The sequence below is a fragment of the Numida meleagris genome, chromosome 1, assembly GCF_002078875.1.
Source record: "Numida meleagris isolate 19003 breed g44 Domestic line chromosome 1, NumMel1.0, whole genome shotgun sequence".
NCBI lineage: Eukaryota > Metazoa > Chordata > Aves > Galliformes > Numididae > Numida > Numida meleagris.
This window is the reverse complement of record NC_034409.1, coordinates 66,420,477-66,436,579: the sequence shown is the minus strand read 5'-3', so window position 1 is coordinate 66,436,579 and position 16,103 is coordinate 66,420,477. Positions and strand designations below refer to the sequence as shown.

The 16,103-nt window shown below is 46.5% G+C and overlaps 1 long non-coding RNA gene across 1 annotated transcript in view; it reads right to left on the bottom strand.

Annotated features, from left to right (window-relative positions):
• The window catches only part of LOC110396156, a 154,505-nt gene extending 141,634 nt beyond the window's left edge, over positions 1 to 12,871 (bottom strand). The window contains exon 1 of the long non-coding RNA XR_002436811.1: positions 12,485 to 12,871. This is a non-coding gene — a long non-coding RNA (uncharacterized LOC110396156). The remainder of the gene's footprint in view (positions 1 to 12,484) is intronic.

The following is a 16,103-nucleotide window of genomic DNA, read 5'->3' as shown; positions in this document are numbered from 1 at the left end:
AGTGCCTGACACAAACAGAATTCAGATTCGAGCCTCCCTAGGTAGCTCAGACCATCCTTTTCACTTGCAGATTTAAAGGGAACTCTGTGAGACGTGAAGGGGAAAAGAAGGAAATAATCTTCGTAAAGGAATGGAAATGAAAAATCTCCCTCACTCTCCAGAGCGCTTTTTTGAAAATGGCTATTTGAATCACTTCTGCTTATAGACAGCCCCATTTCTTCAGCGATGGAAAAGCAATACAAGCTTTTTGTCATTCGATCCCCCCAAACATTTTGTAATTTCATGTGAGCAGGCTCCTCACTGGGCGCACAGACAAAAGTTTGCCCGCATGCCTTTTAAAGTACATACCTGATTTTGCCTTTGTCTGCTAAGCTCCTTTTGAAGCTGCATTCCCATGAAAATGTTTGTATGCCCACCTTCCCCTGTTGTTTCTATAGTCTGCTCAGGGTGGATTCATTGCTGGGTTTCGGCAGTTACATTTCTTCCTCAGTTGATGCTTCTTTTTATTTATTCTAAAGTTTTCAATGTAAAACAAACAGGAATACCACCTCTCTAAAATCACCACTATCCCACTGTCCTCCAATGTAACATGAACAAGAGGCAATATTCTCTAAAGCTATGAAGCATATACTGTCCTAAATTACATTGCAGTTGCTGCCCTGAGCTCGCACATTTCCAAACAGGAAGGCTCCCAGGGATCTCTCTCTCTGTTCTGACTGCATTTACTGCTTTAAAATATTTTTAACCCAGACACTGAAGTGCCAGCCTAGCAGCCCTTCATGCTAATCCTAGCCTGGGTGGCTGTTCTTAAGGGAAAGCATTCAAAAATTGTAGCAGTGCATCAACTTTGACCCTTTTCACTAAAAACATGAGACTCTTTTTTTTAAGGGAAAAAAAAAATTAGATTCCAGAGGGAATCACTGAACTCTGACCTGCTTAAAATTAGTTTTGTTTTAGTGCCTGCGTGGTGACTCAACAGGCCAATTTTCCAGACACTTAAGACTTTTCTGCTCCTGAAGATTCCAGTTCAAGTCCTGGACTCGCTCGCTGGGGTCGGATCAGAACACTTTGTTCCATGGCTTCAAGCAGCAAATTCCCAGATCGCCCTACCCTTGCCAGATGCTGGCATGCTTGGTAATAAGAAGGGCTGTAACCAAGCTAATTATTTTTTTTCTAAGCTGTGAAGAGTTTTGCTTGCAATACATATGTTAGACCAAAAGAATTTCCCTTCAAAATTCAGCAGTCAAGAAATGTTTATATGGCTCTGATAAACATTTCATGATAAGCTGGATTCTTTCGAGGGGGAAGGGGAAGATGCGTACTTTGGTCTTAACAGTGCCGCAAGTAACTCTCAAATAGGGTCTGGCTGAGTGTATCTGTCTCACTGGGAGTAACTGATTTGATTTTTTTAATCTGTCACAGGCATTACAAACACTAAATGAGTCACCAAAGACTCCTATGCTGGAAAAAATAGCATCACAATGCTTCATTTGCTCTTCAACCGGCTTCAAGTATGGTGCCCTGTATCCAAAAGCCTTGTCAATTAACAAATAAAAAAACGAAACCCCAACACAGTCTCAGATCACATTATTTCCTGCAGAAAGTTAACACTGCCCAGCAAAATAAAGCTTGTATGGGAGTAATAATCATCTTCAGTCAGAGCACAATTGTTCTGTTTAATCTTTTCCTTAATGCTACTGCATATATTTCATACCTTTTATCAGAGGCTTTCAAACTATTTAACAAACAGCTTCACACATCTCCTGTAAAGTAAGAGACTATTACCTTCACTTACAGGTAGTAAGGAATTAAAGATGCTACAAAACTTTGGCCACAAAGCTGTAAAAAGCCAGACCCAGAAACAGAACCTAGGTGCTGGTCCATATTAAATGGCATCTGTTACATTTCTATCCCTGTTTCACAGTGATTACGGAAAGAAAAGCTTTGCCAACATCTATAATCACTTATTTGACAGCTGCTAACCCAACGAACATGAAAGCAATTTATACACAGTGGCCTAATCTTCCTGAATCTGATCATGTATGAACACAGCCCTTGTACTTGTTCCAGTATCATTTCGGGTTTTTTCTCAGTAAGAATGTAGTTTTCTTCCTTTTTCGGAAAGAAAACAAGCCACTAAAAGACAGAGTTTTAACACACAGCCATCAGTATGCTGTTCTTACAAATACAAAAATGTAAAACAGTAATAGCACAAACAGTGATGCATACTGTTCTGTGTCAACAAAATGACTTTGTCTTACGCCCAAAAATCTATCTTTCAGCCTCTACAAGACAGATAGGCCGGGCCTTATCCTCCACGAGATACCCACTGGGACAGCCAAAGGGAAAGAAATTCCCAAAAGAAAATAACATTGCTTTCTCAGCATCCTCCACATCTTTAACCTCAAGATCCACACGTCTCTGGTGATCACAAATAACACAGGACCTTGGAAACATTCAGCAATGAATGCTAAAATTTGCAAGCCTACTGCGCCAAAAGCCAGCCTTCAGAACCACATTAAACAGTAGTGCCTAATGCGAAGAACTTCCAATAAAAGCTGGATAATGCTAGTGCACAGGAGTCCATTGCAGACAGATGACTGTAGCTCCTCTGGCTAAGAAAACCTACCAAAGAACCACCAGAGCACTTCTAGCACTGAGCTTGCTGAGAGTGGAACATGAGGACATTACTACTAATTCCCACTATACCTCCAACAAAGGGAGAACTGGCATTGGGGTTTAAACAATGTGAGCTAACTAGGTTGCTCATCACCTGGAAAAAAAAATATGTTGCTCAGAGCCTTTTGGATACAATGGCGAAGGTGAGGAAGGTTTTCTTCACTTCCTACACAGCCTGGGCTCAACACTGCAAAAAAACTTCAAGCCGCAGTCAGACTCAACGTCAGACTTTTGCCAGCTGAGCTCCCTTGTACTTCCTCAGTTTCAGGTCATCCGAATACCCTGACAACCCGTGAGGATAAATCAAGCACAGAAGGTGTTTAAAAACTAAACATACACGTCAGGTGTTTCTACAAAACCTGCACTGAGTTATATCAAAGTATCCCAAATTCCAGATCCTTGACAAATGCATCGCACCGTTTGGAAATGGTGGGCAGTGACTTAAAACACAGCCGTACCGGTTATAAAAAAAATGAGACTGAGTGAATCTGGGAGGAAAGCGGGGGAGAATGAACACACTGACAATCAGCTACATGCAGCCTCCATTCATTTGATCAGGGTCCACTCCCTGAGTAGCTCTCATCTTAAAAAACTGCACAGCAACATATTACTGCAGGCAGTGGCGATCTCAAGGCTACAAAGGATTACCTCTACAACCTCCTAGCGAAGCCTCCTGCTTGACAGAAGCCTCAGAGCCTCAGCAACTCCTGCAACACGTCTGTACCTTCAGATATAACATAAATGAACGTCCAGGAACCACCATGACGACTAGGCTGGGATCCAGGCCCTGGTCCTTGTCTCACAGTGAGCCCGTTATTGATGGCAGAGGCTCAGCCTCCCACCTGCCTCAGGCACAGCCAGGCAAGCAGGCCTGGCCTTGGGCTCTTACCACACACGGTACCCGGTTCTGCCACCAGATAAAATGCACTGCTGCGTTACTTGGAAACAGCTCCCAGCGACTGATTGTATTTTTTTTTCAAAGAAATTATTTACACTGGCTCTTTGATCTTTCTCAGCACTAGCAAAAACGAGGCTCCCATTCGGCAAAGGCCTGAAGGCGTATGCCAAATCTGAAGCACAGAAGGAGGCCCGTTGGCTACAGCAAGATTCAAGTGCTTCAAGTCAGGCACACTCATAACCACATCAGGGCCAAAATCCTTGAACAGCCATAGAAATGTATCCAAGGCCTGCGCTTGCTTCTGGAAACTTTATTCTCACTTTACATATAGTCAAAACCTGACAAGAGCTCACTGTCGGATTATGCAGGAAATCTGCAAGTTTCACCAAGGTGTGATCTTATGCTTTTTCACACATTATTGTATCATGCCGCGCCAGAACACTAACGTATGCACAGTTCTAAAATAGCTTGCATTATTACAGCACAGCATTGAGAAATGTACTGAAAATCCAACAAGCAGACCTCCAGAGATTTGCTCCTCAGTCACTTGCAAACTGATAAGGGGTCACAACTGCCCTTCTTACCAAGAAAACAAAAAAAAAAAGAAAACAAAACCAGCTCAGCATTCTATAGCCTTTTTCCCCATTTCTCTCTCTTTTAGATGAAACTGTCAATTGTCAGATTTGTCTTTGGTCATGTTGGGGTGGGAGAGTGGGATTTAATAACATTTAACTGACTTGCTATCAAGAAGGAAACATATTTTTCTTCTCTCAAATTTGAAACAGACACTTTCTTTTTTTTCTGTTGGCCTACTTTCTTTTAAGTTGCTTTTCAATTATTTATGAAAATGCAATAATGCATTACTTTGCTGTGCAAATGTTTAGAAGAAGGAGATAGTGTCTTTCAAGTGAAAAAAAAACATACATGGTTATATAGGGGTTTATTTAAAAGCACTTTGCAGGTGATATTTTATAAAAAAACAACATACTTTCATTTCCCCCCACACACGCATGCCCATTTTCTTTAAGTGATGCATTTCGTTCAATTAAAAAAAGTCTGCAGCTCCACAGAAACACCCCACTTGTTCCTCTCCAAAGCAGGAGAGGGGGAAGAGAGCTGGAAGAAGCATAAGCTCCAAATGGGAAACTGCACAGCAGGCTGAACCAAAACCTATTAAGACACTGAAAGGACTCCACGCTTTCTGAATAGCAAAACCAGGGCAAAATCTTATACCTCTAAATAAAGGAAATTAATAGCAAGACTGCCAATGTTTTACTTAGATTTGTAAAAGGTGTTTTTTCCGAACAGCTGTTTTTTTGAAACAGCTGTGTTCCCAAGCCCATTAAACACCAGAGAAGGCTGACTGCTGAACTTCCTTCCACTCCTCTGGAGGTCCCATGTGGACATATGCTCAAGTGGATGTACCTTCCAAAGGGTCACCACCTCTGGGTTTTAGCATCAGCCATCTAAAGCAAATAGCATAGACTGCTCTGACAGCAGCAGGTACAGAACCAGGACTATAACGCTTACCTCCCACGTCCTAAGCTCCACAATGTAAGTATCCAGATTATTGTCCTGGTACTGAATCAGGAAAAAAAGACTAGAAAGCATTAAAAAACAAACGCATGTATTCAACAGCAACATAACACAAACAGAAATACAATCAGAGAAAGACAACACACCAGAACAACCCAAAAGCTGCATGGAGAGGCTGTGGCACCTCTACCCCCTAAGGCTTTGAATCCTCAGCTATATGAAGCCCCAGATGGCCTGATCTGCTGTACAAGGGATTAGGGGAGCCCATCCCCGCTACTAGTAACAACTAAAATGCCCACAATATCACTGCTCAGAACTGAAATCCATGTCCATTTTGCACACTCTGAAGCTTCTGAAGGGCACCTCTCACACACACTTCCCACAGTCTGCACAGGTTTTTAGAACAGGGAATTAATGTTTAAGAATGCAGGAAGAACTTAGGAAAGAAACTTTTTCTCTTTTTTTTCCCTTCATCAAAATGACTTCAGCACCTCAATCACCCAGAAGGTCAACAGGGTACCTACTATCCAAGCTACCTTCTAAATAGGACTCTGGCTGCACTGAAATCTGAGTTTTCTAACCAACCATTGCATTTATGCAAATACATTTTGCTGAGTTTAACTGAACTAAACCACATTCCTCTAGTTAAGTACAGACTTACATACTGTTCTTCACTGTGGCCATATAAGACAGCTCTTCAATTCAAATATTCTGAGTGAATTAGAAATGGGAAATGAAAACACAGAGACATTTCCAAGCACCTTAAGACTAGAAGAAGCAAACCCTAGTGTTGTGATAAAATTAATTATACGAAGCTGTATCGTTACTCAGGTAATTATTTTCCGTCCTATACATAAAAACACAGTTTAAAACCAAAGAAGGCAGTAAGTAAAATACTGTATGAATTCCTAAATCTTTGCACAATTGTGCAACCATTATAGCCTCTCACTGCTACTTCTTTATGCTGTATTTGTGTGCATTGCAGGGGTGCTCAGTGGAGCCCTGGTGGACTGCTGCTGATATTCATGCTGTTTTATCCACAGTGGAGCACCTTAGCTTCCAATACATTTTTAAGGATCAGAGTCTCTTGGTTTCTCCATTTCCTTCCTCATTTCAGCTTGATACTTCTCACTAGGAACCACTTTCTGTACAAGCACAATGCCCTAGTTGTTAAAAGAACAGGGAGAAACACAATAGAAGGTGTAAGGCTGTGTCTTACTCCTCCCCTGCCCCATTTCTTTCCGTAAAAACATAGATATTGCTACCCTGTCTCACAGTAAGCAAGACACTGGCCTAATGGCATTCAGTGACGAGGGCAAGCATTCCTCCAGTCGGTCACTGCTCTGATGGAAAGAGGCCCTTAGTTTTCACAACTGTCAGTTGCCTTTCTCATGCACTAAATTCACATGTACATATTCGTACATGTTCATCAGCATTTACTCATGTGTAATCTCTCGTGAGAATTAATATTATTTCTCTACACTTAGAAAACTTCCATCATTCCATCCACACCATTACTTACCTACGGCAACCCTATCTGGAGGAATGCCTCATTATATTTCAGGTTTCAAATGGAAACTGTTTCACAGAAGAAGAGACAAGCACTTCAGTAATTTCAGCTCCAGCTCTGCCATTTCCAACTACCGGCAGAAGGCACGAAGCCGATGGCAGCAACAGGTTCCAGGGAGAATTACAAAACTCTCCCTACATGTGTGAGTACCGATTGAGTAATCTATGCTTGGCTTGCAAACCTGAACTAATTAATTGTCCCAAATTTGTTAATCTCAACCACAATGCACTTAACGCGCCATGGTGCCGCTATGCAAACTCTCACTCGCAGGAATCAGAACAAATCATTTATTTTGCTCAGAATCAGACTGTCCTGCTTCTGGTGGCCAGCTGCATATAATGACAAACATAAACTCAATCCGAAGCACAGAAAAGAGCTCCGTCTCTCATATAAAACACAAATTTCTCCCACACTTGAATTGTGAAACGGAATATTGCATTAACACACCCACTTTCCTGTGGCTCCACAAACTTAGATATTTTGCATATCCTTCAGAGCAGATGCGTTCACTTTATTATTAAATGGAAGTGTAATTGACGCATATATTTCATTTTTTTCTCGTTTATGCATTTGCCTATATTTTGGCACGAGAAGCCTCATCTTTAACACCATGGCATAAGGAAAGATCCCATTTCAGGGAAAATACACTTCTATTTTACTGGCTGTACGTGCACATAAGGCATGTGGAACAGCCACAGTGGGTGTCCTTGCCCGGAACCTCATGTCCCCAAACTCCCTCCAGAGCCAATGCAGGAGAGACTCCATCAGTGTGAGCTGCTAGATGAATCGCTGCTACAGAATAGGTATTTTCTCTGTGCTTTTAAATAGTTTTTCAGTACAGAAGTCAGTATCTGCTTTTAATCCAGGCTGCTCTGAAATCACGTGAAAACTATTCCACTTCTAATTTTTTTCTGGTTTCTAATGGTTTCTGATTTTTTCTCTGTGTAAATCTGTTCCATTAGGCCTAATCTCCTGCAAGGTCAGTTGTAACATGAAAATGTGGTGCTGGCTAAGAGAAGCAGCTCTCCCATTCACTGGCCAGAGACACTACCTTAGCCCTGCAACTCATATTTTGCCTTATTTTTTTTTAAACAGACTGTAAAATTAACTTTCAGTTCCTTATTAAGTATTTAATTGGTTAGTTGAGGATTACAACTGTGTCCCCCAGCCCTTTTCATTAAGCTGAAAGCTTACTCATACAGAAAGATCTTACAGCAGTGTAAAAGGAAGACCCCATAGCCCTAGTTCAGAATTTGAACCAGTTTAATTAAATGTGTGTTTAGACAGACTGCTAAGAGATCCAGCGTGGCACTCAGTTGAACTTGAACCTGTTGTATTCACTCACCCCCTGTAGAAACCAAAGGTACCACAAACCCTATTTGTATCTGTTTGACAGCCAGCTCAGGGCTTCCAAGCAGCATGAGTGGAACTGAATTTTGCCCCCACTCCTCAATGATGTTGACAAAACAACTTTTTGGAGCAGGCAGAGCCATCACTGCTACGCTATGAGCAGGCAACTTCACTTTGTCCCACCTGTTCTCCTATTACTGAGGTTTAGAATTACATCTACATAGTTTTAAATTAAATTGAATACATTAAAATCACTTACATTAAGGGAGAGACCTGGAAAATAATTTTACTAATAGTCCAGCATACCTTACGCATTTCCCTGGGAACTAACCACCATGGGCAAGTACACTAGGTTGCAAACCTAAGCCTACTGAAGACCCTTCCAAGAGCCTTTAGTCTCACTTCAAGTAGAACCTGGACCACTCCTCCAGAGACATGCAGAGTACAAAATGGAAATCACCTCCCCCAAGGGGTGTGGTTTTATTTGGGTTGTGTGCTGTCAATCAGTGATACTCGCAATATCAGAGTGCAATAGACAGTTGAGCCTGCTCGGTTTCTAGCAGGACCCACTCACAACCGAAAAAAGGGATGTGTAAGCGTTCAGCGTGTCCTTCATCAGACTATTAACAGAGTATTAATACAATACAGGCTTCCCCCTGTATTTCAACTAAAACCATTCCAAAGATCATGCATAGAAGTACGATTTTAAACTGTATGAGATTTTTTTTGCTTGAGGAAGCTGTGCAATACTGAAAAGTACTACCTTTATAAAATAACTTTGACCTGCAGTTTTCAGGCAACTCTATTCCTTGAAATATAGGTAAATACTCTTTTTTAAAAAACAATAATCAGAGAATACACGTTAGCTTTGTCACCAGGATTTCTTTTTATTTAAAAGAACAACAGGAAATGGGACAAGGAAAAAAAAAAGACTTCTGTTAAAGGACAATTCTCTGAAGGGTCTTTTAGCTGGCAATTGTCAGCACTGCTCAGGGCCAATGGATCAAATTTAAGTCTAAAAAGTGCTGATGGTTGTATGAGTCATCACAGTAGGAGCTGGCGCCCTGGGCCACTCAAGCTCAATTTTTGGTGTTACCACGGGGTGTAGGAACTGGAATCTTGGTGAGCAAAGATTTACTTGGTATTTGATGCACTGGGTAAGTGGCATTCTTAAAATCACCAGCCTCCCAAGCAGCTAGTAAGCCAGCAGGAGGTTAGTAGGAAGAGAAAGTAATTGTCCTTTGTGCCTCTGAAAATAGCCAACATTAAAGGATCCTCTTATGTATTACCTGAGTCTCAATCTACGTTTGCAGCTCAAAGAGAAAGAAAAAAAGCTGAAGAAGACAGAAAATAAAGCTGTCAGAAATATTAGAGGAGACCCTCCTCAAGCTGTCACAAAGCATATGGTCTCCTCCTCTGGAAACGTGTGCAACTACAAAGGATGTACACTCTACAAGCAATAAAAACTTGTTTGGACAACGCGCTTTCCATTTACAGAACGTACTGCATACGTGTCTTGTGTCCACCACGTTCCTGAAGAGGCCCGAAACACAGACAAAGGTACTGCAAGATTGACAGTCGTACACTTCTCCAGGATGTCCATCACCAGAGCAAGCGTCACGCAAACTCGAGCTACTTTAACAGACTGCACACAGGCACTCTGAAATCCACTATATCTGCAGCTGCCACTCTCCACAGAATGCCAGTGAACGAGTAACTGCATCATAACTAAAAGGAGGAGGTGACTGCAATGCTTTGGTCTGGACCTGAATATTCTTACCTGTTGTTAAATTTCACCAACGGAAACAGATCTTGCTTTAAATTCCCACAGTCCCACAGTTTGGTCACGGATCTGAAAGGAAGTCTTCCTAATCTGGACTAAGCACGCCATGAAAAAGGAAAAAAAACTCTCAAAAGCTCCCAACACTTCAGCACAACTGGGCAGGATCGTCTTCTTGTTTCAGGCTTACATTAGTACACTGCCTAAACCAGATCCAGATCTGGATAATGGATCCTGAACGATGAATGAAACTCTCTCTAATGTCTTGAATAAATGGGAGAATCAGCAAAACTGAAACTATAAAAAAAAGAGTTTACAGGACAGGAGACTTCATAGACTCCACGAGGGCTACTTCCGCAGCCTAAGGCCCCACTGTCTTCTTCACAGGCAACGCTCCCACTGCCTTCAGTGTGAGCAGGGCTGTGCCCCTTCAAAGAACAGGAGGGGATTCTTAGGTAGAAATCAGGGAAAAATCTTCTTTGCTAACGGGAAAAAATCCTTACAGTAATAATATTTAAAGAATCTGTTTACAACGGTCAGAAAAATATGACAGCCCACAACGGTATCACAGCAGTGCTTTGGCAATACTGCAGCATACTGTTGTATTTTTAGAAGGACTGTTCATTTACTTTCTCCTAAATGCTGGAATTCTTATTTTTCAACAAACGCCCTGCTTTTTGGTGCATCCGTATGCCAACATCGCAGCGTGCGTACCAGGGTAAGTACGAGCACAGGCAGAGATGGGGCTCCTGCACACACTTACATACAGCAGCGCCGTCAGAGATGCCAAGTCTCCATCTCCTCCTGTGCTTCATGTGGTGACGGTGAGCTGCGCCGCTCACAAACCTTCCTGCAATGTAGCAGCGTATCTTCACCACGAGTAACAGAAAGCTGCTGCTTCTTGATCCTGAGCACCAAGGAACTATCGCACCGTACACAATGCAGAGCTTAACGGTATTGCTCCACCTAACTGGTTTTGGCAGGCAGCACGGAGGAGAGAGGCACAGCAAGATGCACGTTTAAGCCCTCCTGTATTTTCTCATCATAACGACATCAGAAATGTATCTCCCCATTTCTAAATTCACGAGCAAAGGACCTGCACACCTAACGGGACAGCGGTGAGCCGCTACCACGGGATCACACCAGCACAGCTGCAGTCCTTAAGAGCCCCTACAGCTGGAGCTCGGGCAGATGCTGACAGAACAACCACGCTTTTCTAAAGAGCGCACACAGCTTCCATCCCTTATAAAAACACAGAGTAGGCAAAACGAGCTACATGTGCACACACATGTTAACTGAATTAACTTGAGGCGGTCGATACATCCCCAACGTCCATCTGTTTACAAAAGACACTTGTGGCTTGCAAGTCTTGTGCTCCTTCTAGTGTAATTCTCAACCAAAACAGTTTATGTTCAACCGGAAGGCTCTGCTGCAGGGTTTCCACACATAATGGCCACGTGTTTATCGGGTTCTCGTGTTTGAATTATGTCAGAACAGCCGCGCTACCCATTCACAGAACGCACCAAATCGATGCCAGCCTTTCCCATTTCAGCTGGAAAGCCTCACGAAGCAAAGCTGGTGACGGCCTTGTCAAATGGGATAGCTAACAGTAACAAAAATCTCCCGGTTCCGCAGCTGCGAACTGTATTTTCAGGCCAGAGAGTCCACTTCCGCGGCGGTGCCATACTTCTCGGCACCGGGTGGGGCCGAGGGGATACAGAGCAGCAGTGGGCACAAGCAGCTGCTCTCAGGTGCGCTCCAGGCGATAAAGATAGTGAAGAACTTGGTACGGCCCCTCACGTGACAGAAGCTGCCTTCTAACCTGAGCGATTCGCTTCGGCAAGGCTGCAGGCTGGCAGCTTTCTTTGCACGGGGAGGAGGGAAGCCGGGACACACCACCTTACTTTACTCCAGCAGTACCACCGGAATAAAACTTCACGTTTTCCCAGCTGACTTCAGCTCGGTACTCCGTTCTTTGACAAGAGCCGGGGCAGAACGCGTCTGTGCAGCGCAAGCCCTCGCCCCCTCTCACCGCAGGGCATTCCCGGCGCGGCGCGGGGGCCGCCCGCAGCAGCGCTCCGAGGAGCGGCGGTCCCCGCGCAGCCAGAGCCGTGCCCGGCGCTCCCGCCCGCCCCACCGCACCGCTGCCGTGCGGATGGCCGCGATGTCGGACGCCTACAGATCTCCCACGTGCCTATTTCGTTGGCCTGCTGGCTTAAAAAAAAAAAAAAAAAAATGCTAGGGGCCATTATTCATCAGCAGCAAGAAAACAAATCGCTCTTAGACCTACTCCTCTCGCAGATTCCCACACTTATTACCCAAAATCCCACAGCTTCCCATTGGTTCTACCCCTGACCAAAGTACAGCGCCGCGCAGCATGCCATCCCCGGGGAAAAGCCGGTCACGTTCCTCCCGACGGACGGCTCCGCTTACTCCGGGCTCAGAACGAACCCCGTAACTTTCCCGACGCGCGGGGCTCGCTCCCCCCGCCCCGCTCTGCCCCGGTCCGGGCTGCCAACTCCCAGCCTCTGCCGCCGGGCACGGGCGGGACGAGTTGCGCCCAACTTCGGGCGCGAGGCGCGGGGCCGCGCTGACAGCCGCCCCCCGCCCGCGCCGCCCGCCCGGCCCCGCCGGCAGCCCCGGGTTGCAGCGGCGCTGGGCGCGCACCTACCCGCGGTCCGCCGAGTGTCCTCCGGGCGCGGCTGGGACCGGGGGACGGGCGCTCGGCCGCGCGCTGCCCTCCTTCCCCCCGCGCTCCTTCCCCCCCTTCCCTCGCTCTGTGTCTCTCTCTCTTTCTCTCTCTCTCTCTCTCTCAAGGACGAGGTGAAATCCCTTTGCTGGTCATGAGGCGGCTTCAGAGACAAACAACACAATGCGAGTGCCAATAACAAAAGGCAAAAAAAAAAAAAAAAAAAAAAAAAGAAAGAAAAAAGAAAAGAGACCGGGAACAATGGGGGAGGAGAGGCTCTCGGCGCGGCGTCTGGCCGCCCCCGGCACCCCGAGGAGGAGGAGGAGGAGGAGGAGGCAGGCGGCAGTCCCGCCGCACGCCGGGGCTCCCTCGCAGCCGCCCCGCGCCCCCTCCCCGCGCGGCCGCCCGAGTGACGCGCGCCGTCCCCGCTCGCGGCCGCCGCCGTTCCACATCCCTCGGGCGGGGGGCGGGCGGAGCGCGGCGCCTCGGAGCCTCCCCCGCCCCGGGAACTTCGCGCGGAGCTACCGGAGCCCCGCGCGCGGCGGGAGCCGCGGGGGTGCCCGCCGGCCGCCCTGTCCCGCCGCTCGCTCGCGGCTTCCTCCCCCGGTTTCCGGGATCCCGCGCTGGGTGCACGTGCGGGCCGGGCGCCGGGGAGCGGCGCGGAGCCCGAACTTCGGGGGCGCTCCGAACGGCTCCCGCCGACGGCCGCCGCCGGGGTCCCGCGGCGCCCCCCGCGCTGCCCCGCGTTACCTCCTGGCCGCCATCTCCCCCCGCCGCTCCTCGCGGGGCCCGTCCTGCCGCCCTCGGGGCTCCGCGCTCTCCTCCCCGCCGCCTCTCCGCGCTCTGCCGCCCGCCGTTCGAGCCGGCGCGGAGAAGCGACCCCGTAGGGCGCCGGAGCGGGGCTCGCCCCTCGCTACCTGCGGCCGCCCGCGGCGGCCCGTGCGCAGCGGGGAGAGTGGGGCCGCGTTCATCTCCGCGAGGGCAGCCTTATCTCCTACAAATATGTGATCCCGGGACACGTCCAGTAATTAACGGGAACAATCAAACAATCTCGCTGCCTTCTCGGGGATTTAAAAAGTCATCATCTGGATTTCATGAGCATTACAACCTTTTTTTTTTCTCTTTCCCCCTGCTTGGATGCTTTGCTGTGTGTGATCTTTCCAGTGTGTGCGTGTGTCCCTCGGTGATTTTTTACCCTTTGATGCAGAAAGATGCAAACCATTAACGGCAGAGAGATTCCTCCCAAGTGCTGATTCAGAGAGACCTCAGACTTCTCCGTAGGCGTGGGGAGGGCAGGAACTTTGAGGGGGAGAAAAGAAGAGGGATTGCGGCAGTGTTTTGGAGCGCTCGGTGAGGCAGGCCGGGCTGCGTCAGCACACCGTGTTCCCAGCACCACCCCAAACCTGCCCCAGCTGCACCGTGGCCAGACGGGAGAGAGGTACCTGAATGGCAAAGTTCTGCCCCGCGCTGGCCCCTCTGCTCTCATATGGCCCTCTGAGTGCCGCGTACCAAGTCCTCGCTGCTTTCTGCCAGCCCCCCCCCGTGATGGTGGCACCCCCTGCCACTGACCCCGCAGTCACGTCTGCTTGGTCTCCACTGGAAGACAGTTGGCAGAGGTACCTGTGTCCTGCCCACACTTTTCAGAGCACTTCCCTTTTGCAATGGAACCCACTGATAAACGCTGCCCCCCTCCCTTCGTGCTCTGCGCCAACTCCTCCCTACACCACACCAAAGTTGCTTGCAGTTCAACACAAGAAAGGAATGAGGGTGGCTGGGTCCAAAACTAATCTGGAGCGAAGAGAAAAAGCTCAATGTGGGTGCATTTTATTTAAGATCAAAAGCACAATGGTGTGATATTGTATTATGCTCTCCACGGGAGCCGTGTTTTTCTACTTCTACAATAGGATTAAGGTGTTCAGTGGAAAAGAGAATTACAAAAAAAAACCAAACCCATTGGCCCGATACCATCTCGATTTGAGGTTTCCTTAAATTAGGAGGATGTTTCAGCCCTCAAGGAATCTATCATCCCATTTCAAACCACTTTTAAAAACAGTAATTGTGAATGCCAATAATCCTTTTTTTTCCCCCTTCACTATTTATTGTTGAAGAAACATTCTTCTGTTCATTTTATTTTATTTTTTTAAATAAAGGAAAGATGTTACCATCTCTGTATTGACTCATTTCAAAATTGCCAGTCAACCAAATGCTTTTCAGTAGAACCCAAAGACATCCCCTTATTTAGCTGTGCATAGCTGAGAGTGCAAGATGTTGAATGTTAGTACACATGGGTTGGGCACAGCTGGGAGCACAGCTTCAAGCGACTGTTCCACCCTGAATAACTGCAGAAAGCACAAAAGAACATTTTCAGCGTGACTTACCCAACGAGAGGTAGCTACTGTACAAAGGGAGCTACGTATTGTGGATTGGAAATTTGCACAGCTCCAGCTAACTTCTGGTTTCCAAACGCCAGGGAAGCACAGCTGGAGTCTGGTGTGTTCTAGCCGAGCACATTGAACGCAGCCGTGTTTAAATAACAGGTATCGCCTGTCTGTACAACAAGCAGCGTGCACCAATAAATCAGTTTGTACCTGCTTAGCGATGGTGGTGTACTCAGGTCCCCTTTCCCTAACTTGCCCCCAACCTGCCTACTTGGAAGGTTAATGATTATGTCTTTAGTCCTGACTCCAGGAGGAAAAAACATGGAGGTAGATCTCTGCTTGTGCTTAGCTGTCTCCAGTTCCTCCTGGCTTCACCCCTTTGCCACCATTCTCTGCGAGCTGCCACACGTGCCTTCTTGCCTCATCCCCCTAGAAAACTCAGACAGTTCCCATGTTCTCGCACACTGAGTCTTGGCGCACTCATTTTCACAAAAACTGATGTAAATTGCAACTTTTCTCCTATGGAAGTCGTTTATCACCACCGTTCAGATGTATAAATGACTGCTGCGAACCCCAAGTCCTACAAAACAATGTTATCCACGTGCCAAATTAATCACATTATTGAGCAATTGCGATAACCGTGAAGCCCTATCAAAATGAAGAAACCGCTTAGGAACTTAAAAACATCTGTTTCCTATCAGAGTATGTCAGCCCTAGAACACCCTTCTGTGGCCCTAATCAAAGCATCGCTGTTATCTTTGACATTGGGGGTGGTTTATCTGCTCTCCGTACCACAGGCAGGGTGTTACCTGCACTGATTTCCGCAGAAGGAAGAGCTTCTGCCAGTTACATGGAAACAGTCTGCTTCTCTGCACGTCCCAACTCTTTTCACCCAGAGTACAAAGAGTCCCAGCTCGGATATTTCAAAAAGACATCCAGGTAATTTCCCAGGGAACATGAAGTGTGCTGTTGTGGTGTCCCTCCGTGGGGATCCATACGTTTTCTAGTCAGCTGGTTCCTCAAACTAAATGATGGATTTGTGCTTCAGCACAACAGCCAATGGTCTTAAATGCAGTTTGGATACCACATTTAGATCTTGCCAATTAAATAGGGGATGTATTAATTTGTAGTAGAAGGTGGATACAAAATCTGAAAGAAACAGGAAATGTTGATTAAGATAAATGCTGATTAGGTCTCCTGTAATTTAAACTGTAGCAGGTACA